We start from the raw sequence: 22860 nt of genomic DNA, 5'->3' as shown, positions 1-22860 counted from the left end.
TCCTGCAATTCCTTAAGGGATTTTTGAGTTTGCTCTTTAAGTGCTTCTACTTGTTCACTTGTGATCTCTCCTTTAATTCTTTATGGGATTTTTTTTGTTTCCTCTTTAAGGGCTTTTACCTCTTTACCTGTATTCTCCTGTATTTCTTTAAGGGAGTTATTCATGTCCTTCTTAAGTTCCTCTATCAGCATTGTGAGATATGATTTAAGATCCAATTCTTGCTTTTCTGGTGTTTTGGGATATCCAGGACTTGCTGCAGTGGGAATACTAGGTTCTGATGAAGCCAAGTAGTCTTGGTTTCTGTTGGTAGGATTCTTGTGTTTGCCTTTCGCCATCTCTTGATTTTTGGTGTTAGATGTTTTTAGTGTCTCTGACTAGAGCTTGTCCTGTCCCTGCTGCCCTGCAAGTCCCCTGCTACTCGTGGGGCCTATGCCTCCTGGCTGGCTGCTCCTGTCTTAGAAATTCACTGGAGAGAAAATGGCAGCTCTCACCCAAGTCTCTGGTTAAGGTGTTCCCTGGAGGTAGGCCCTCCACTTGCAGGGAAGGGGCAAAGAAGGAAGTTGATCCTCCTCTGTCACTCGGAAGCTGAGAGGATCCTGTCCCTGCCGCCCCACAGCTCCCCTGGGACTCGTGGGGCCTGAACCTCCTGGCTGGCTGCTCTGGTCTTAGAAACTCACCAGAGAGAAAATGTGGCAGCTAAGTCTTTAAGCCCATACCTACATACCTCTGCTTTTATTTTTCATAAGTATTGTGATACATACAACATGGCACTTAAAATTTGGATTGTTTGTCAATAATCAACCTTGCTAGATAGGTATGACAGTCAAAGAAATGATCAGACATATTTCTTCTTCATTTTGGTGATCTGGGATGAAAGATGATCTTCTTTTAGATGATAAGAACTGCAACATTGTTGGAAAATATGGAGATTTGATGAGGGTCCATTTTCTGACAAGAAATATGTGTGCATATCAACCTCACTATCACAGTCCTCATTTTTGTAGCACATTCAGTCATCTTGATCAAAGGTCTGCTACTCTTGGTTAGTGACAGTGTGAAAGGTTAGGTGAAAAGTCTGTAGGCTTAATCTGCAGGCCATTCTGAATATCACTGTGGAATTTTATGCTATACTGTTAAATATGACTTTAAGTGAGGAGCCATCCCTGAATCCCATGTTGTATACACGTCTATAGCAATAATCAGGAACATTCTAAGCAGACTGACTACCACAGACTCATAGTGCTAGTGTTCAAGTTCTTTAATTTAATCATGGCATGAGAGCCCAACAATAATGATGTTAGATCTTTGGATATGCCACAGAGAATCAGTGAAGGCAGTCTGTTCAGTGAAAAGATAAAAGGTTCTGACTTAGCAAAGGGAAGGAACAAATTCCTCCTATACCAACAAGAACAAATAGAACATAGTGTATGTAGTTTGTTTCTCTTCCCAAGTAACTCTAACTTGATAATAAGCTAGCCAGGATAACAAAGTAAGATACTATACAACCATAAAATGATACTTCCTTATTGGTGAGAATATAGAAGAACTTAGTACCTATTTTGTTGTGAGAAAATCCAGGCTTGAATCAAAGTACTGCATGGTCTCACTTGTATGCGGAACACAAAATGAAGCTGATCCTATAAAGTTGATAGTATAATAGTGAATACTGGAGGCTGGGGAGGACAAAGTACAGAGGGGCAGAGCTAGGAAGCAGTTGACTAGTGTGTATTGAGATAAGGTTAATGAGGTATAAGAAGTTCTAGCATGAGAGTAGAACGCTCACTCACGAGGTGCTTGCTAGACAAGCATGAGGTCTTCAGTTTGGATCCCCAGCATCCACTTAAAAAGCCAGTATTGTCTGCACTCTGCGTTGCAAGTGCTGGGAGACAGAGACCAGACAATCTTTAGGGGACTGCAGTTACTCCAGTCTAGACAGTCTGGGAGCTCCTGGTTCAGTGAGAATTCCTTTACCAAACAATAAGATGGACTTGATAGAGGAAGACATCTCTGGTCTGCACATGCACACATAAAAATCAGCTTGCTATTATACAGTCAGATTTCCACTACAGTCAGCAATAATTTATTGCATATTTTATTTAATAATAGCATTTAGTAATAAAGTTTAATGATAATAATATAGTATGTAATCATTTATTATATATTTCAAATGGCAGAATAAAGGATTCTGATGTTTTCACCAGGGTGGTGAAAACATGTATGCATTGTGTACTGTTTAGAACAGATACATGTTTAAAAACAACAGGGAACTATAATAGTATGTATGTATTTTTTATTTCTACGTATTATTTAAAATAAATTTAGTCTAAATTAAAAGACATAGTATATTTTCAGCTGTGTACTGACATTATTATCTCCATTGCTCAAAAGTTTCTTTTTTTGTTTTACTTTTTTTATTTTTAAGATTATATTAGAATTGCACTTCTAGCTCCTCTTTCCTCTCTCCACGCCTCCCATACATACCTCCTTGCTTTCTTTCAAATTGATGGCCTTCTTTTCATTGTTACTGCATGTGTACATATATGTGTATATACATTATATATATATGTGTGTGTGTGTGTGTGTGTATGTATGTGTGTGTGTGTGTGTTTTTAAACATAGGCTGTTGTGTCTGTATAATGTTACTTGTATGTATGTTTTAAGTGCTGACAAATTGGAAAAGCTTTTAAATTACTTCATTATATTAAACATGGAAACTAAAGGTTCTCTTGTTAGTCTTATTCTTCCTGAGCTGAGCAAAACTAATAATGAAGGTGAAGAAATGTGATGTGCAGATTATTTCATCCCACTGGGGAGAACTTTATCTGCTCCATCTAGACAGGGCATATTCTTGAAGTGATTCAGTGGTAGAGTAGAGGGGAGCTGTGGGAGATAATAATCCATTGTTGTCTTTGAGATAAAGCCTTTCTATTCTGAGTGAAGGGCACATCAATTCATGTTTATACAGATGCGAAGCTGCTATCCTGCTCATGATCCCATCACAATTCATTTCAATCACACCCTCTGTGGTGAGTATGGTTGTGTTTGAGAACAGGTGGTAGCTTTATTCACTCAGAAAGCGATTAGGCAAACAGCATGAAGACATCCAGGGTGCTGGTGCTGGCAGAGAGAGCATTCAAGGAAGTATGAACAACACATCTGTTGCAAAGTATAGAAGCAAAAGCTACAGTCATTCAGATCTGGAATAGGAATAATAAGAGTCCTTGCTGCTTATGTGTGACTTGAGCAAACCCCCTCTGAGCCCGTGATAGCAAGCAATTCTGTTCTTTGGGGTAATAATAGTGTTTGCATTTCTCCATTATTAGATCTCAATGGTATTTTGATCTGGGATACACCACTGAAACACATTACAAAGAGTGATGACCCTTAATTGACAAGATTAGACATTAAATTGTACAAAACCCTGACAGAACAGCTTGCAGCCTGGTGATGATGCTCTTTGGTTTACCACAACCACTACTTATGTGCGCACATACCTGTGTAGTAGACTTTGGCTACTCAAACTTGCTAGTTATCTTATAGAAAAGTACAGACTGTGTTCCTACAGAAAGTGGGGATACAAATTTAATTATGGAGAGAATGTATTGATCAGAAAGAATGTATGGATTTAAAGAACTGGTCATGAACAAATGAAGGAGGCTGAAACTGCAGACAGGAAGAGCAAGAAGTCAAGTTGTTTCCCAGACTCAACAGGATTGGGTCTGCTGATGATTTAAAACATACTTCTTTCTAATAGCCCTCAATCAGGCTGTCTGTGTTATGGTTTGTAAGATTTGAAAAAGGGTTAACATTTTATATCCTGATGAAATTTCCAAGAAGCCCAAAGTTGAGCTGAAGAAAATCTATTATTATTATTATTAACTAATCCAAAGCTAAGGAATGACTTAGGACAGTAACTAAGTTATAACCACAGAAGTGTTTATTGTATAAAATTGAATTATGATGGTCACCTTGTATCTTCTAAGCTGTAAAGCTGGCCTTCAAAAAGTGAAAATATCAATATTAATCAAAACACTGTATTCATTGGGAGCCTGAGGGAATGGTGAAGTTCCTTTGGAAAGTAGCGATTTAAAAAAATATTTGCTTGGGATTCAAAATTTGGACTTCATGTATTAGTTCAAAAGCATTAGTTTTGCTGGATTTTGACCAACTAGACACAGGCCTGCAAGGTCTTTCAGATTTATTAAGAACACTCTGATTGAGTTTCTGTTGGCTTCACTCTAGCGATGTCTGTGATAATGATCTTCTTAGGCTTATGGAGAAGTTAAGTTTGTGGTAGACATTTCTTCGTGGAATGAAACATACAACTTCATGTAAGTCTTTTTGATGAGAAAGAGTGATTGCTTGTTTGTTTGTTTGTATTTCTTAGCACTTGGAAATATGGTCCAGCTAAGTTGGCCAAGACACATCTCCCTTACTTTGTCAACACAAATTAGGCTGCCTGAGTAGTGAGGGGGAATCTGCACTGAGTGATGCTTCTGTGCCTCACCGGATGTTGAGAAACTCCTGCTGTCTTGTGTAAACTTCAGCTTAGGGTCATAAGCCCCTGCAGATGCTTGCACACCACCACTTCACTAAAGTTTAATTACCATGAAAAAAATCAAAAAGTCTAGTTCTAGGTTTATATATTTAGATTTGGGTTGTTGTCATTATTTTTGCTGTTGTAAGATTGGGTCTACTTTTCTAAGAGGTTTGCTGGAGTTTAATGATTTGGCCATTTCTGCATAACTTAAAACAAGTCTCCAAGATTATTAAAAATATACTGACAGAATCTTTGAAGACTTTGAGTGTTGAAATGGATGGAATCATTGTTGAATTTTAGGATTAGATAGGGATTACAAAAGCCGTTCCATTCATTTATTCATTTATTTATATACATACTCATTTATTTCTACTTCTTATTTTTGTTATTAGCATACAAATTACAACTTGCCACTGTGAAAATTTCTAAATAAAATGTTTTTGTTGATTCTCTTCTTGCCCTCCCCATCCCGCTCCCGCTCTGCCCACCTTCCTCTCCTCCCCATCTCCTCTGTGATTTCTTTTCAGGTATGTCCTTCTCTTCTCCTCCTTCCTGCATACTTCCTCCTCTTCACTCTTAAGGTTTCCTATCTAATTCCATAGCCCTTACCCACTCTGACACTTCCTCACTTATATACTTATAAACACTAAAAGTTAAGCTACGCATTTGAGAGAAAGCAAGATGCTTGTTTGTTTTTTTTTGTTTTGTTTTTTTTAAGTCTGGCTACCTCATTTAATACAATATTTTCTATATCTATCCATTTCCCTGAAAATTTCCAAATTCCATTTTAAGCTAGCTTTCTAATCTGCCTGCAAATTTAATTGAAGATGAAATTGTGTGGTTGACTTTTGGAGTTTCCAAACCCTCTTCATTTAGCTTTATCTATGAATTGTCATGCTGCTTACCTTTTTAGCGAGATACAAATTAAATTAGACTGCTCTCTTTCCTCTATCCACACCAGCTTCCTCTAGGATTTCATCATCTACCTTTGAAGTTCAGCACTTGGCTTTTAGTCTGCCATGAAAGTAAAGGCACTGTACCTTGGTTTTGAACTTCTCTTTAACTTTTCATTAATAGTACCTTGAAATATTATGCTTATCATGAACTTGGTGATAATCCTAAGTATGTAGAGGTAACATTTTTCCTAGTAATGCACAGATTGTGCACACATGACCAAATTACGCTTGTGTGGCTTTTGCTCATAATCGGGTTTGGGTAGGTAATATTTGTTATATTAGTCATTTTTTTTCTTGTTAAGTACATTTTATGCATTCATGAATATCAGTTTCTTTTCATTTGGTAAATGAAAAGAATTTGCTTTCAATTGTTATGGCTGCTCTTTCTTATAAGAAAACTTCCTGAGTGGGAATGGCAGAAGAGGAAAGGGGTTAAGATCAGATGTAAAATCGATAAATAAATATTAATGAAAGAAAAAAAAAAGAAAATTTCTTGGAGACTCCATGAGAGTCCTTCTTATTTACCTCAGAACAGTGATATGTGAAAAGATAAAAGGCATGGGATGAGAAAACAGGTTTCCTCAGCAACTTGAATTCCAGGAGTCAAGGAATCTAGAATGAGATCTTCCATGAACTAAACATACCAAAGACTGCAAATTTGGCAAATGAGATCTATCAGAAAGTGTGTTCTAAAGAATGATATTCTATTGAGGCCAGCCTGGTCTACAGAGTGAGTTCCAGGACAGCCAGGGCTACACAGAATACCCCAACTTTACAATGCTTCTCCTCCCTTCTGCTCATTCTCCCATATGCATTGTCTTCCATATCACGTATCAGGTGAATGCAAAGTCATTATCAGCTTAGTTCTCATAATTGTTAATTTTGCATAGATGGAAGTACACACACTTCTAATGTCTTCTTTTTCACATTTTCTCTTAGTCTTTTCTTTGTAGTTTGTCACTTTAAGAAAGTGAAATCAACTAGTGTAACTAATATTGCAATATGTATGAAGCTATCTAAGATAACATCTTAGTCCCATAAGCCAAATAATCTAAGATAGTTCTACTTGAGGTAAAGACCTGTATTATCTTAGGGTTGTAGATATGGCTTGGCACTTACTTCCAGCAAACTGGGTACTTGAGTCTCAGAACACACATGGGCAGATAATAGTCTGTAACTCAATTCTAGAAAAATTAAATTTCTTTTCTAGCTTCTGTCAGCAAGTGGTGTACATGCCAGCAAAACACTCAGATATATAAAAATAAATAAATAATTGAAAAATGAGTTTGTGGGTTTTTTTGGATATATATATATATATATATATATATATATAACATTCTTATTATATATGAGTATGTTTTCATTCTTGCGAATGTACAAATCTTGTGTACTAATATTTTCTTTACCACATACTACAGGTCCATCTTGCAAGGAAAGACACTCTCAGCTCATTGAAGTGAGACAATTGCTGCACTCTATTGCAGGGTACTTACTATAGTGGATGTCTGCCAGGTGCCTCTGCCAGGGCTGTCTGTCACCACAGTCACTGGAAACTTCTCATGTCAAAATACCACACTCTTCAGGAGGATAATGATGTCCTAGCTTTAAAAATAATGCTAGTAGTCATTGGTCAGAATTGGAATCTATCAAGCTGTTTACATATATCCTGTGAACACAGCTTTCTTAAGATTGATCAGGAAGGAAATCAGGCAGCTAATACAAGTCTCCAGGATGTCCATGTTCTCATGTGTTTGATGTTTGCTTCCATATTTATCTTTTTTTCAAATGCTCTGAAACAAACTTAAGGTATAGAATTCTTTCATATTTTAAACTCTTCATTTTAAAAACATTAGGTTATTAACTTTGCTTCTGAGACCCATTTTTGTTCCTCTACAGATCAAAATGAAAATATTGATACAGCACTGTATTTGTGAAATATTTTATAGGTTGTTATCCCTATGTAGGGTGCATTTCCATTTTTCTGTAGTTTAATAGTATACTCTTATTTTACACTTCTATTTTTTAATTCCAGAGAATTGTTCCTTATTAAACTTTCTCAAGATAATCGTCTATCTTTAATTATCATCATCACAATGATAGCATTTGCTTTCACATCTAGGACATTTAACATGTCCAACATAATACTCTGTGTTGAATGTTCCAATCTTCATAACTACTTACTATGGTAGGTACCATTATAGAGATGAAAATTCAAAGCACACAAAATGAGGGTGAACAGTCTGCCCCTTGTTTTCAGTTGCTCTCAAGCTCTACTGGACACTGGCTGATGGATTTCAAGGTTTCCTTTCAAACAAAGGTTCTCAGCCTCTGTGAATATCTGGAGCCCTTATTCTTTTGCTGGCTCCTATCTTTTTCCTGCTCTGATTTTTTCCCCTGATAGGTTTCTGTATATATTTTTAGTTCCTTCCTAGTCCCCTTTCCAGCTTAATTGTGGGTTCTTTTTCACCTCATAAATCCCCAGGGATTATCTAGAAGCCAGCAGTGAATCTGGGAGTACCCAGGGCTCCATTTACAGGTATGTTATTAGATCGCAAGATAACTGGGAAATTAGTCATAATGAGTGTTGCTGTCAGTGGAAAGCAGGAAATTGCACTCTGTCAGTTCTGTTGACTGTAATTGCCTGGAGTTCTTACAGGGACACAAGGCAAAAATAATGACTGATGGTATTTGATTCATCTTTTTCTGTAAACTAGTGTTGAATCCCATCATACATGCATGCTGCAGATGAGCCTTCCTTCTTGTTAGGGAAAGGGTGGGAATAAGGTAAAAAGGCGGAAGTTCCCTTTGTGGGCTTTCCCTCCCTCCAAACCTAGTATGAATCCCACTTGGCATACATTGCTAACATTTGGCCTGGGTAGCTCACACAGTGATGCCTAGTATATACAGGAAGCAAAATTCAACAGAGTGCCTTTGGCCACAACCCACGCTTCTCCAGAAGAGGAAATAAGCCATTATCCTACTCTCTACTTGCTGAACTCTGTGAGGTCAGCATGTACCCTCATCTCACTTCATTTGAACTGCATGGTTGTTTTCAAGGTGCAGAGGGAGACAACGGGACCGAGACAGATGTGGGAGACTATCAAACTTTATTCCCTTGAAGACATTTAAAGGTCTTTCAATAATAAAAGTAGGGACAATGAATATATAGGGAATATGTGAATTATAAACATTCACACTGCAGATGTATAGAAATCCAGAATGTCAGGCATTAAACATGTTATCTGTTGTTACCTAGTAAGAGATCCAGCCAAGACATGGGCCAGCATTTCTGGATACTATGGTTAATATCTGTCATATATTCTGTATGACTGTCAACTTATTTCTCATGATGGTAGGCACTGGTGGCATCCTGTGGCCATCTTCTCTGTGCTGGAGCACACCATACAGCTCAGTGTTACGCTGCCATTGCCATTGTCACAAAGCATAATCATATTATTTTCCTTTGACAGAAGCAGAGACTAAGTATTTATGATGGGCGCAAGTCAGAAACGACTTATGGAGACTTTTAGCTAATAATCAGGAGGAGAGGAAGATTGCTAGAACGAAGAAGCAAAGTGTGACCAGAGATACTATTTTGTGTTCTTGGCTTCTGTTGCTTCTGTTCTTGTGCTTGCCTCCTACCATCTGATTACGTCTAGTGCTCCCTGCCCTTGCTATATCTGACTAGAGCCTGTCCTTCCTCAAATCCTGGTTGAGTCAGAATTCCTCAGATTCCAGCTCTCTCTGTGATCCTGAAATTCTGGTAGCCTGTGATCCTGAGATTCTGGGTGTGTCAGAGTTCCTGGGAGTCAAGCTGCTTCTGAGACCCTGAGATCCTGGTGTAACCAAGCTCCTGGGATCGCGGGTGTGCTAGAATGCCTGGGAGTGAAACCTCCTCTGTGGGCTATGGGACTGGCTGCTGAATTCGTTCCCAAGGTAAACCAGGGCAAACCTGAAAGAGCTCTCACTGGTCTGGTGGGATTTCTGTGCCCCTAGATCCTACTGGTCCCAGTTATTCCTGGTAGTATTGGAACATCACCCCTTATCCTAAGATCCTGTATGTTCTAGAGCACCTGGGAGTGGAGCCTCCTCTGGGAGTTGTGGAACTGGCTGCCACGTTTGTGCCCAAGGTGAATGATAGTTTTGATATGTTCTTGGATTCAGTTTGCAAGAATATTTTTGAGTATTTTTACATCAATACTCACAAATGAAATTGGCCTGAAGTTCTCTTTTTTTGGTTGGGCTCTTGTGTGGTTTAGGGATCAAAGTAATTGTCGCTTCATAAAGTGAGTTATGTAGTATTCCTTCTATTTCTATTTTATGGAATAGTTTGAGGAATATTGGTATCAGGTCTTCTTTGAAGGTCTGGTAGAATTCTACACTAAATCCATCTGGTCCTGGCCTTTTTTTTGGTTTGGAGGTTTTTAATGACTTCTTCTATTTTCTTGTGGGATATGGGCCTATTTAGATAGTTCACCTGCTTTTAATTTAACTTTGTTATGTAACAACTGTCTAGAAAACCATCCATTTCATCTATATTTTCCAGTTTTATTGAGTATAGGCTTTTGTAGTAAGATCTGGTGATTTTTTGAATTTTCTCCATTTCTGTTGCTATGTCTCCTGTTTCATTTCTGATTTTGTTAATTTGGATACTCCCTCTGGGCCCTTTAGTTAGTGTGGCTAGGGGTTTAACTATCTTGTTGATTCTCACAAAGAATCTGATTTTGGTTTTGTTGATTCTTTGTATTGTTCTCTTTGTTTCTATTTGGTTGATTTTGGCTCTGAGTTTGACTATTTCCTGCCATCTATTCCTTTTGAGTGAGTTTGCTTCTTTTTGTTCTAGAGTGCTCCAGTGTGCTGTTAAGTTGCTAGTATAATATCTCTCTAGTTTCTTTACCAAGGCATTTAGTGCTATGGATTTTCCTTTTAGCATGGCTTTCACTGTGTTCCATAATTTTCAGTATGATGTACCAACATTTTCATTAAATTCCAGCAAGTCTTTAATTTATTCCTTTATTTCTTCCCCGACAAAGTTATCATTGAGTAGAGAGTTGTTCAGTTCCCACATGTATGTGGGCTTTCTGTTGTTTTTGCTGTTATTGAAGACCAGTCTTAGGCAATGGTGATGTGATAGGATGCATGGGATTATTTCAATACTCTTATCTTGGTGGAGGGTTGTTTTGTGACCAACTATATGGTCGATTTTGGAGAGGTTAACATAAGGTGCTGAGAAGAAGGTGTATTCTTTTGTTTTAGGGTGAAATGTTCTGTAGATATCTGTTAAATCCATTTTGTTCATAACTTCTATTAGTTTCATTGTGTCTCTGTTTAGTTTCTGTTTCAATGACCTGTCCACTGGTGAGAGTGGGGAGTTGAAGTCTCCCAGTATTATTGTGTGAGTTCAATGTGTGTTTTTAGTAAAGTTTCTTTTATGAATATGGATGTCCTTGCATTTGGGGCATAGATGTTCAGAATTGAGACTTTCTCTTGGTTTTCCCTTTGATGAACATGAAGTGTCCTTCCTCATCACACTTGATACCTTTTGGTCCAAAGTCTATTTTATTACATATCAGGATGGCAACTACAGCTTGTTTCTTGGGACCATTTGCTTAAAATACCTTTTTCCATCCTTTTACTCTGAGATACTGTCTGTCTTTGTTATTGAGGTGTGTTTCTTATATGCAGCAAAATGCTGGATTCTGTTTATGTATCAAGAGTGTTAGCTTATGTCTTTTTATGGATGAGTTGAGTCCATTAATATTGAGAGTTATTGAAGACAGATGATTTCTGGTTCCTGTTATATTTATTTTTGTTGGTGACTTTATATGCTTGTGGTTCTCTCCTTTTGGCTTTGTTGTGAGATGCTTAATATCTTGTCTTTTCTTTGGTGTTGGTACCTTCATTGTGCTGGAGTTTTCCTTCTAGGATCCTATATAGAGCTGAATTGGTAGATTAGATACTGTTTTGTCCTGGAATATTTTATCTTCTCCATCTATGTTGATTGAGAGTTTTGCTGGGCATAGTAGCCTGGGCTGGCATTTGTGTTCTCTTAGAGTCTACCTTACCTCTGACCAGGCTCTCCTGGCTTTAATAGTCTCTGTTGAGAAGTCTGTTTTAATTCTGATAGTTCTACCTTTGTATGTTAGTTGGCCCTTTTCCCTTGTAGCTTTTAATATTCTTTCTTTGTTCTATGCAGTTAGTGTTTTGACTATTTATTGTGTGATGAAAGGTTTTTCTTTTCTAGTCCCATTATTTGTAGTTCTGCAGGCTACTTGGACCTTTGTGGCCATCTCTTTTTTTAGGTTGGGGAAGTTTTCTTCTATGATTTTGTTGAAGATGTTTTCAGGTCCTTTGAGCTGTGAGTCTTCTTTCTCCTCTATTCCAATTATTCATAGATTTGGTCTTTTCATTGTGTTCTAAATTTCCTGGATGTTTTGAGTTAGGAGTTTGAATTTTCATTGATAGTTGTGTTAATCTCTTCTTTGGTATCTTCTACACCTGAGATTCTCCTTTCTATTTCTTGTATTCTATTGGTGATACGTTTGTAATTCCTGACTTCTTTTCTAGGTTTTCCATTTCTAGGTTTGCCTCAATTTGTGTTTTATTTATTGTTTCTACTTTCATTTTTTAGGTCTTGGACCACTTTATGCAATTCCTTTACCTGTTTGATTGTGTTTTCGTGTATTTCTTTAAGGGACTTATTTGTTTCCTCTTTAAGAGCTTTTCCCATTTACCTGTGTTTCCCTTTATTTCTTTCAGTGAGTTATTTATATTCTACTTAAAGGACTCTATTATCTTCATGAGATAGAATTTTAGGTCAGCTTTCTGATTTCCAGGTGTGTTGGTATATTCATGGCTTGCTGTGGTAGGAGAACTTGGTTCTGATGTTGCCCATGTATATTGACTTCTGTTGATTATGATCTTTCACTTGCCTCTGACCATCTGTTTTTTCCTGGTGTTTTCTGGTCTGGGTGACTCTGTCTGGAGTCTGCCTCTGTTGTCCCTGTATTATTTCAGGTCTCCTGATAGGCCTGTGGCTATGGCTGTAGCAGACCTCCTGTGGGGCCTTTCAAGTTGGGGTTTTCAGAGGGACAGAGAAGCTGCTGATCTGTTACCCTGGCTTCAGTAGATCTCCTGGGAGGCCTCAGACTGTTGGGTCTTCAGAGGAGCACTCAAGTTGTTGTCCTGTGTGAAGATGATCTCTACGGGATAGGGAGCTATTATGGACTGTTGTTTCTGTTTCCCTCCATGAAGCACAACTCCAGAGAGGCTTTCAGTCTGTTGTGTCAGTTACCCTGCAGGCCTCAGAACCCCTAGGAGGTCTCCAGACTGTGGTGCTGGTTGCCCAGTTGTCCTGTGTACAGAGGAGCTTCTGGGATGCTTTCAAGCTGTGGTGTCTTCAGGGGAGCAAACAAGCTGGCAATTAGTTTCTCAGTTGTCCTGTGTGCAGCAGATCTCCTGGGATGTCTCAGGCTGTGGTGTCAGTTACCCTCAGTGCAGTGGATCTCCTGGGATGCCTCAGGATGTGTTATCAAATGCTTTAAATGCAGATCTTCTGAGCTGTTCAGGATATGGTGTCTTCCAGGGAGCAGACTAGCTAGCAGTCTCCAGATTATTCTTTTATGTTGCATTTGGCACAGAGAAAGTATCCAAATTAATAAAATCATAAATGAAAAGGGAGACATAACAACAGAAACTGTGGACATTCAAAAAATCATCAGATCCTACTATAAAAGTTTATACTCAACTAAATTGCAAAATCTGGATGAAATGGACAATTTTCTAGACACATACCAGCTTTCAAAGTTAAAACAGGACCAGATAAACCACCTAAACAGTCTCATAACCCCTAAAGAAATAGAAGCAGTCATTAATAGTCTCCCAACCAAAAAAAGACCAGGATTAGATGGGTTTAATGCAGAATTCTATCAGACCATCAAAGAAGATCGAATACCAATACTCTTTAAACTATTCCGCAAAATAGAAACAGAAGATACATTACCCAATTCATTCTATGAAGTCACAATTACACATATACCTAAACCACACAATGACCAAACAAAGAAAGAGAACTTCAGACCAATCTCCCTTATGAACATTGATGCAAAAAGGCTCAGTAAAATTCTTGCCGACTGAATCCAAGATAATATCAAAACCATCATTCACCACAATCAAGTTGGCTTCATCCCAAGGATGTAGGGATGGTTCAGTATATGGAAATCCATCAATGTAATCCACTACATAAACAAACTCAAGGAAAAAAAAAACTACATGATCATTTCATTAGATGCTGAAAAAAAACATTTTACAAAATTTATCATCCCTTTATGTTAAAAGTTTTGGAAAGATCAAGAATTCAAGGCCCATACCTAAACGTAGTAAAAGCAATATACAGCAAACCTGTAGCAAACATCAAACTGAATGGAGAAGAACTTGAAGCAATCCCACTAAAATCAGGGACTAGAAGCCGGGCGCACACCTTTAATCCTAGCACTTGGCAGGCAGAGGCAGGAGTATTTCTGAGTTCGAGGCCAGCCTGGTCTACATAGTGAGTTCCAGGACAGCTAGGGCTATACAGAGAAACCCTGTCTCGAAAATCAAAAAAAAAAAAATAAATAAATAAATAAATAAAATAAAATAAAATAAAAATAAATCAGGGACTAGACAAGGTGACCTCTCTCTCCCTATCTATTCAACATAGAACTTGAAGTTCTATCTGGGCAATTAGAAAACAAAAGGACGACAAAGGGATACAAATTGAAAAAGAAGTCAAAATATCACTATTTGTAGATGATAGGATCTTATACTTAACTGATCCCAACAATTCCACCAGAGAACTCCTAAAGCTGATAAACAACTTCAGCAAAGTGGCTGGATATAAAATTAACTCAAACAAATTAATAGCTGTCCTTTACTTGAAGGATAAACAGGCTAAAAAAGAAATTAGGGAAATGATACTCTTCAAAATAGTCACAAATAATATTACATACCTTGGTGTGACTCTAACCAAACAAGTGAAAGATCTGTATGACAAGAAGTTCAAGTCTCTGAAGAAAGAAATTGAAGATCTCAGAAGATGGAAAGATCTCCAATGCTCATGGATTGGCAGGATTAATATAGTAAAAGTGGCCATCTTGCCAAAAGCAATCTACAAATTCAATGCAATCCCTATCAGAATTCCAACTAAATTCTTCACAGAGCTAGAAAGAACAATTTTCAAATTCATCTGGAATAACAAAAAACCTAGGATAGTGAAAACTATCTCAACAATGAAAGAATTTCTGGGGGAATCACCATCTTTTACCTCAAGCCGTATTTTAGAGCAATAGTGAAAAAAAAAAAAACCTGCTTGGTATTGGTGCAGAGACAAACAGGAATATCAATGGAATAGAATTGAAGACCCAGAAATGAATCCATACACCTATGGTCACTTGATTTTTGACAAAGGAGCAAAACCATCCAGTTTTAAAAAAAAACAAACGGCATTTTTAACAAATGGTACTGGCTCAACTGATAGTCAGCATGTAGAAAATGCAAATTGACCCATTCTTATCTCCTTGTACTAAACTCAAGTCCAAGTGGATCAAGGACCTCTACATAAAACCAGATACACTGAACCTTATAGAGGAAAAAGTGGGGAAGAGCCTTGAACACATGAGCACAGGGAAAAAAATCCTGAACAGAACATCCATGGCTTATACTATAATATCAAGAATCGACAAATGGGACCTAATAAAATTGCAAAGCTTCTGTAAAGCAAAGGACAAAAAAAGCAACCAACAAATTGGGAAAAGATCTTTACCAATCCTACATCTGATAGAGGGCTAATATCCAATATATACAAAGAACTCAAGAAGTTAGACTCCAGAAACCAAATAACCCTATTAAAAAATGGGGCATAGAGCTAAACAAAGAATTTTCACTGAGGAATATCTAATGGCCAAGAAGCCCCTAAAGAAATGTTCAACACCCTTAGTCATCAGGGAAATGCAAATCAAAACAACCTTGAGATTCCACCTCACACCAGTCAAAATGGCTAAAATAAAAAACTCAGGTGACAGCAGATGCTGATGAGGATGTGGAGAAAGAGGAACACTCTTCCATTGCTGGTGGGATCGCAAGCTGGTATCACCACTCTGGAAATCAGTTTGATGGTTCCTCAGAAAATTGGACATAGTACTACCTGAGTACCCAGCTATACCACACCTGGGCATATACCAAGAAGATGCTCCAACATGTAATCAGGACAAATGCTCCACTATGTCATAGCAGCCTTACATATAATAGTCAGGAGCTGGAAAGAACTCAGATGTCCTTCAACAGAAGAATGGATACAGAAAATGTGGTACATTTACACAATGGAGTACTATTCAGCTATTAAAAATGATGAATTCATGAAATTATTAGGCAAATAGATAGAACTAGAAAATATCATCTTGAGTGAGGTAATCTAATTGCAAAAGAACATACATGGTATGCACTCATAAGTTGATATTAGCCCAAAAAGCTCCAAATAATGAGGATACAATTCACAGACCCCATGAAGCTCAATAAGAAGGAAGACCAAAGTGTGGGTACTTTGGTCTTTCTTAGAAAGAGAACACAATACTCACAGGTACAAATATGGAGATAAAATGTAGAGCAGAGACTGAAGGAAAGGCCACCTAGAGACTTAGAGACTGCCCCACCTGTGGATTCATCCTGCATACAGTTACCAAACCCAGACAATATTGTGGATGCCAAGAAGGGAATGCTGAAAGGAGCCTGATATTGGTGTCTCCTGAGAGTCTCTGCCAGAGCCTGACAAATACAGAAGTGGATGTTTGCAGCCGACCATTGGACTGAGTGTGTGGGGCTCCCAATAGAGGAGTCAGAGAAAAGCCTGCAGGAGATGAAGGGGTTTGCAACTCCATAAGAAAAATAACAATATCAACCAACCAGATCCCACTCCCAGGGACTAAGCCATCAACAAAGGAGTACATATGGCTCCAGCTGCATATGTACAAGAGAATGGCCTTGTCATGCATCAATGGGAGGAGAAGTCTTTTGCCCTATGAAGGCTTGATAGATGTCGCAGTGTAGGGGAATCAAGGGCAGGGAGGTGGGAGTGGGTGGGTGGGTGGAGGAACACTCTCATAGAAGCAGGGGAAGGAATGGTGTGATATGGTGTTTCCCGGGGTGGGGTATGGAAACAGGAAAAGGAGATAACATTTGAATTGTAAATAAAGAAAATATCCAATTAAAAAAAACCTGTCATTCACCATGATCAAGTAGGCTTCATCCCAGGAGTGCAAGATTGGGCCAATACAGGAAAATCCATTAATGTAATCCACTATATAAACTCAAAAAAATCACATGATCATCTTCTTAGATGCAGAAAGAGAATTTGACAAAATATAACACTCCTTCATGTTAAAAGCATTGGAGAGATCAGGAATTAAAGGCACATACCTAAACATAATAAAAGCAATTTACTGCAAGCCAACAAGAAATATCAAATTAAATGGAGACATACTTGAGGTGATCCCATTAAAATTGGAGACAGAACAAGTATGCCTACTCTCCCCATATCTATTCAATATAGTACTCGAAGTGTTAGCTAGAACAATAAGACAACAAAAAGAGATCAAGGGGATACAAATTGGCAAAGGAGAAATAAAGGTATCACTATTTGCAGATGATAGGATAGGATACATAAACAACCCCAAAAATTCTGCCAGAGAACTTCTCCTGTTGATAATCAACTTCAGCAAAGTGGCCAGATATAAAATTAACTCAAATAAATGAGCACCTTCCTTTATACAAATGATAAACAGGCTGAGAAAGAAATTAGGGAAACAACTCCCTTCAAAATAGCCACAAATAATATAAAATATCTTGGGGTAACTCTAACCAAACAAGTGAAAGATCTGTATGCTAACAACTTCAAGTCTCTCAAGTAAGTAATAGAAGAAGATCTCAGAAAATGAGATCTCTCATGCTCATGGATTTGCTGAATTAACACAGTAAAACTGGCCGTCCTACCAAAGGGAATCTACAGATGTACTCACTAATAAGTGGATATTAGCCAAAAACAAAATCCCAACACAATTCTTCAAAGACATAGAAAAAGCAATTCTCAAATTCATCTGGAAAGTCAAAAAACCCAGAATAGTGAAAACAATTCTTAACAATAAAAGAAGGCTGGGGGAATCACCATCCCTGACCTCAAGCTCTACTACAGAGCAATAGTGATAAAAACTGCATGGTGCTGGTACAGAGACAGACATATTGATCAAAGGAATAGAATTGAAGATCCAGAAATAAAACACATACACTTACACACACTTGATCTTTGACAAGGATGCCAAAAGTATACAATGGGGGGGGGAAAAGCATATTCAATAAATAGTGCTGGTCTAACTGGCTGTCTGTAGGTAGAACAATGAAAATAGATCCATATTTGTCACCTCACACAAAGCTCAAGTCCAAGTGGATCAAAGACCTCATTATAAAACCAGATACACTGAATCTAATAGAAGAGAAAGTGGGAAAGAACCTTGAATTCATTGGCACAGCAGGAAATTTCCTAAGCAGAACTCCAACTCTTAGTTCTCTAAGATCAAGAACTGATAAATAGGACCTCATGAAACTGGAAAGCTTCTGTAAGGCAAAGGACATAATCAAGACAAATTGGCAACCTACTGATTGGGGGAAAAACTTCACTAACCCCACATCCGATAGAGGGCTAATATCCAAAATATATAAAGAACTCAAGAAGTTAATCACCAAAAAACCAAACAAACCAATCAAAAAATGGGGTATAGAACTAAACAACTAATTTACAACAGAGGAATCTTGAATGACTGAGACGTATCTAAAGAAATGTTCAAAGTCCTTAGTGATCAGAGAAATGCAAATCAAAACAACCCTGAGATTCCATCTTACACATATCAGAATGGCTAAGATCAAAAACTCAGGTGACAACACATGTTGGCAAGGATGTGGAGAAAAGAGGAACACTCCTCCATTGCTGGTGGGATTGCAAACTGGTCCAACCACTCTGGAAATCAATCTGGAGGTTCCTCAGAAAATTGGAAATAGATCTATCTAAAGACCCAGCCATACCACTACTGGGAATATACTCAAAAGATGCCCACCATATCACAGTAGCATGTGTTCTACTGTATTCACAGCGGCCTTATTTGTGATAGCCAGAAGCTAGAAATGACCCAGATGTCCCATGACAGAAGAATGGATACAGGAAATGTGGCTCATTTACACAATGGAATACTACCCAGCTGTTAAGAACAAGGGTATCCCGAGTTTTGCAGGCAAATGGATGGAACTAGAAAGTATCATCCTGAGTCAGGTAACTCAGACCCAAAAGGACATGCATGGTATGTACTCACTAATAAGAGGATATTAGCCAAAAACAAAAGTACAGAATACCCAAGATACAGTCCACAGAACTCAAAAAGGTCAAGCTGAAGGGCCCAACTGAGGATGCCTCAGTCTCACTTGGGAGGGAGAAGAAAGTAATCACAATGGGGGAGGGATGGAGGGACTTGGGAGGGAAAAGGGATGAAGGTGGGTGGGAAGAGGGCAGAATGATCTGGTATTGGGTTGGGGAAAACGACTGAAGTCCTGAGGGCCAGCAGAAAGAATGGAAACAGACAACCTCAGGAGGTAGGCGTTTGGGGGGACCCTCCAGAAAGTACCAGAGACCTGGGAGTTGAGAGACTCTCAATTCTCAAAGGGCAGGTCCTTAGATGAAATGCCTGACAGTGGGGAGATGGAACTTGTAGAGCCCATCTCCAGCAGAAAGACAGGACATTAATGGAGGGATGTGGTTGCTATCCCACAGTCTAAACTCTGACCCATAATTTTTCCTGTCTGAAAGAACTGTAGGGATAGAAATGGAGAAGAGTTTAAGGAAAATAAGGTCCAGTGACAGGCCCAAAGTGGAATCCAGCTCAAAAGGAGACCCCAAAGCCTGACACTATTACTGAGGCTATGGAGCGCTCACAAAGAAGGACCTGTCATGACTGTCCTCCTAAAGACCCAACAAGCAGCTGAAAGAGTCAGATGCAGAAATTTGCACCCAACCATTGGACAGAAGCTGCTGATCCCTGTGGTTGAATTAGGGAAAAGCTGGAAGAAGCTGAGGAGGACGGCAACCCTGTAGGAGGACCAACAGTCTCAACCTGGACCCCTGAGATCTCACAAACACTAGATAACCAACCAGGCAACATACAACAGCTTATATGAGGCCTCCAACACATACAAAGCAGAGGACTGCCAGGTCTGGATTCAGTCAGAGAAGATGCACCTAACCCTGACAAGACTGGAGGCCCCAGGGAATTTAGTGATCTGGTGGGGTGGGGGTGGGTGGGGACATCCTTGTGGAGACAGGAGGACAGAGAGGAGGTATGGGATGTAGAACAGTTGTAGGGTGGATGGAGAGTGGAATAAGATCTGGAGTGTGAAAAATAAATATGTAAGTAAGTAAGTAAATAAATAATAAAAACATTAAAAATAACAAAATATAAAAAGAAAAATCTGAAACATGCAGCAAAGGAAGATTCCAGCTATTTTAGTAACTGGTAATAAAATCTCCATTAGTAAGAAATGGATTTGTTTATTGTTATATGTGTGCATTATCAATTAGTTTAATGAGTCATTTAAAATGAATCATAGTCCATTTGAAAAGCTGTCATAATAGAATATTAGCAGGTCTAGGTATGTTTCTTTAAAAAGTATAACTGGAAAAGGTTCTTATTATCACAGGTACTCTAAATCTTAATTTCTTTGATAAAATCACTTAAAACAGAAATGAGCAATAACAGAAATAATAGTATTATATCACCATTTCTGTTTTACTGACCAGCCTAAATATTTTGTAGTACCAATGTCAATAAATTGATATTACTGAAATTTCTATATGGAGACACTGACTTCATATAAATCACAGATTTAGTTTGCATCTAAGATTATTATATATTAGAACTCATACTTATTTTGACATTTTGTAGAGTCTCATGGGAAGCAAAGAGTTTCACTGCATGGCTGTTCTGTACACATGACATACAGAACTTTTGTATTTTCACAGAAGTGCTTTAAATTTCAAATAGTGTGACCTTATGCCTCAGTAATAGTTAACCTTTGTTCATATTTTAGTTTATTTAACCATAAAATGAGGATTATAAAGTTTACAGCTTCTTTTGGGAGGATTAAATCAGTACGCCCTAGAAAACATGTAGTAGAATGCCAGGAACACTTACAAGTGTTCCTTGGAGCAAGCATCATGTCCTCTTGCTTATGTTGTCTGTCTCTGATACTTAGCTTTTTTTTTTATATATGAGACAGAATTTAAAAAAATCCACAGTTTAAAAAAACTCTGAAAGTGTTTTTCTTCTTTGACCTGGAATCCTTGATCACCACCCATATATGTGCTATCTTGATGTTGTTTCAGAAATAATAAAACAGTTTCATAGTGTTAAAAAATGAACCGTATAATGTTGGGTTACCTAGAAAGCTTGGGTTGAGTAAGTAGATCTAAATTTTTAAGAAAATTTGCATTTCCCTGATGATTAAGGATGTTGAACATTTCTTTAAGTGTTTCTCAGCCATTTGAGACTCCACTGTTGAGAATTTTCTGTTTAGCTCTATACCCCAATTTTTAATTGGGTTATTTGTTTGTTTGTTTGTTTGTTTGTTTTTTGGAGTACTACTTCTTGAGTTTTTTTTTTTTTTTTTTTTTTTTTTTTTTTTTTTTTTTTTTTTTTTTTTTTTTGTATATTTTAGATATTAGCCCTCGATCAGATGTAGTGTTTAGTCAAGATTTTCCCCTAATCTGTAGGTTGCCATTTCGACCTATTGATAGTGTCCTTTGCCTTACAGAAGCCTTTCAATTTCATGAGGTCCCATTTGTTGATTGTTGATCTTATAGTATAAGTCATTGGTGTTCTGTTCAGGAAAGTTTCCCCTGTGCCAATGTGTTTGAAGCTATTTTACACTTTTTCTTCTATTAGATTCAGTGTATCTGGTTTTATATGGAGGTCCTTGATTCACTTGAACTTGAGATTTGAACGAGCAGATAAATATGAAGCAACTTGCATTGTTCTACATGCAGACCTCTAGACTTTTGTTGATTATGCTTTCTTTTATCCGTTGTATGGTTTTGGCTTCTTTGTCAAAGATCAAGTGTTCATAGGTGTGTAGGTTCATTTCTGGGTCTTCAGTTCTATTCCATTTATCTACTTGTCTGTCTCTGCACCAATACCATGTTGTTTTGTTTTGTTTTTATCATGATTGGTCTGTAGTACAGCTTGAGGTCAGGGATGGCAATTTCTCCAGACATTTTTTTATTGTTGAGAATTGTCTTTGCTATCCTGGGTTTTTTGTTTTTTCATATAAATTTGAGAATCGCTCTTTCCATGCCTTTGAAGAATTGTGTTGGAATTTTGATGTGCCTTGAATCTGTAGATTGCTTTTGATAGGATGGCCATTTTTCCTATGTTAATTCTACCAGTCCATGGACATGGGAGATATTTACATCTTTTGAGGTCTTTTTCCATTTCTTTCTTGAGAGACTTGAAATTTTTGTCATACAGATCTTTCACTTGTTTGGTTAAAGTTACACCAAGATATTTTATATTATTTGTGACTATTGTGAAGGGTTTTGTTTCCCTCTTTTCTTTCTCAGCCTCCTTATCATTTGTATAAAGGAAGGCCACTGATTTGTTTGAAGTTATTTTATATCCAGCCACTTTACTGAAGTTGTTTATCAATTGTAGAATTCTCTGATAGAATTTTTGGGGTAGCTTATATATATATTATCATATCGTCTACAAATAGTATACTTTTGACTTCTTCTTTGCCAATTTGCATGCCCTTGATCTCCTTCTGTTGTCTTATTGCTCTGGCTAGAATTTCAAATACTGTATTGAATAAATAGGGAGAGAGTGGGTAGCCTTGTCTTGTCCCTGATATTAATGGGGTTGTTTCAAATTTCTCACCTTTTTAATTTGATATTGGCTGTTGGTTTGCTGTGTATTACAAATGAGACTGTTATGAACATAGTGGAAAATGTGTCCTTGTGGTCTGGTGGAACATCTTTTGGGTGTATTCCCAGGAGTGGTATAGCTGGATCTTCAGGTAGAGCTATTTCCAATTATCTGAGGAACCACTAGATTGATTTCCAGAGTGGTTGTATCAGCTTGCAATCCAACCAGCAATGGAAGAATGATCCTCTTTTTCTACATCCTCAACAGAATGTGCTGTCACTTGAGTTTTTGATCTTAGCTATTCTGATTCTTCCCTGCTGGCCAGCTTTCACTTTCAGTCAAGTGCTGAGCAGGCTTCAGGGAGGTGAATCCAAAC

Source organism: Mastomys coucha, unplaced genomic scaffold (genome assembly GCF_008632895.1).
Source record: "Mastomys coucha isolate ucsf_1 unplaced genomic scaffold, UCSF_Mcou_1 pScaffold22, whole genome shotgun sequence".
Classification (NCBI taxonomy): domain Eukaryota; kingdom Metazoa; phylum Chordata; class Mammalia; order Rodentia; family Muridae; genus Mastomys; species Mastomys coucha.
This window is presented reverse-complemented; position numbering follows the sequence as displayed.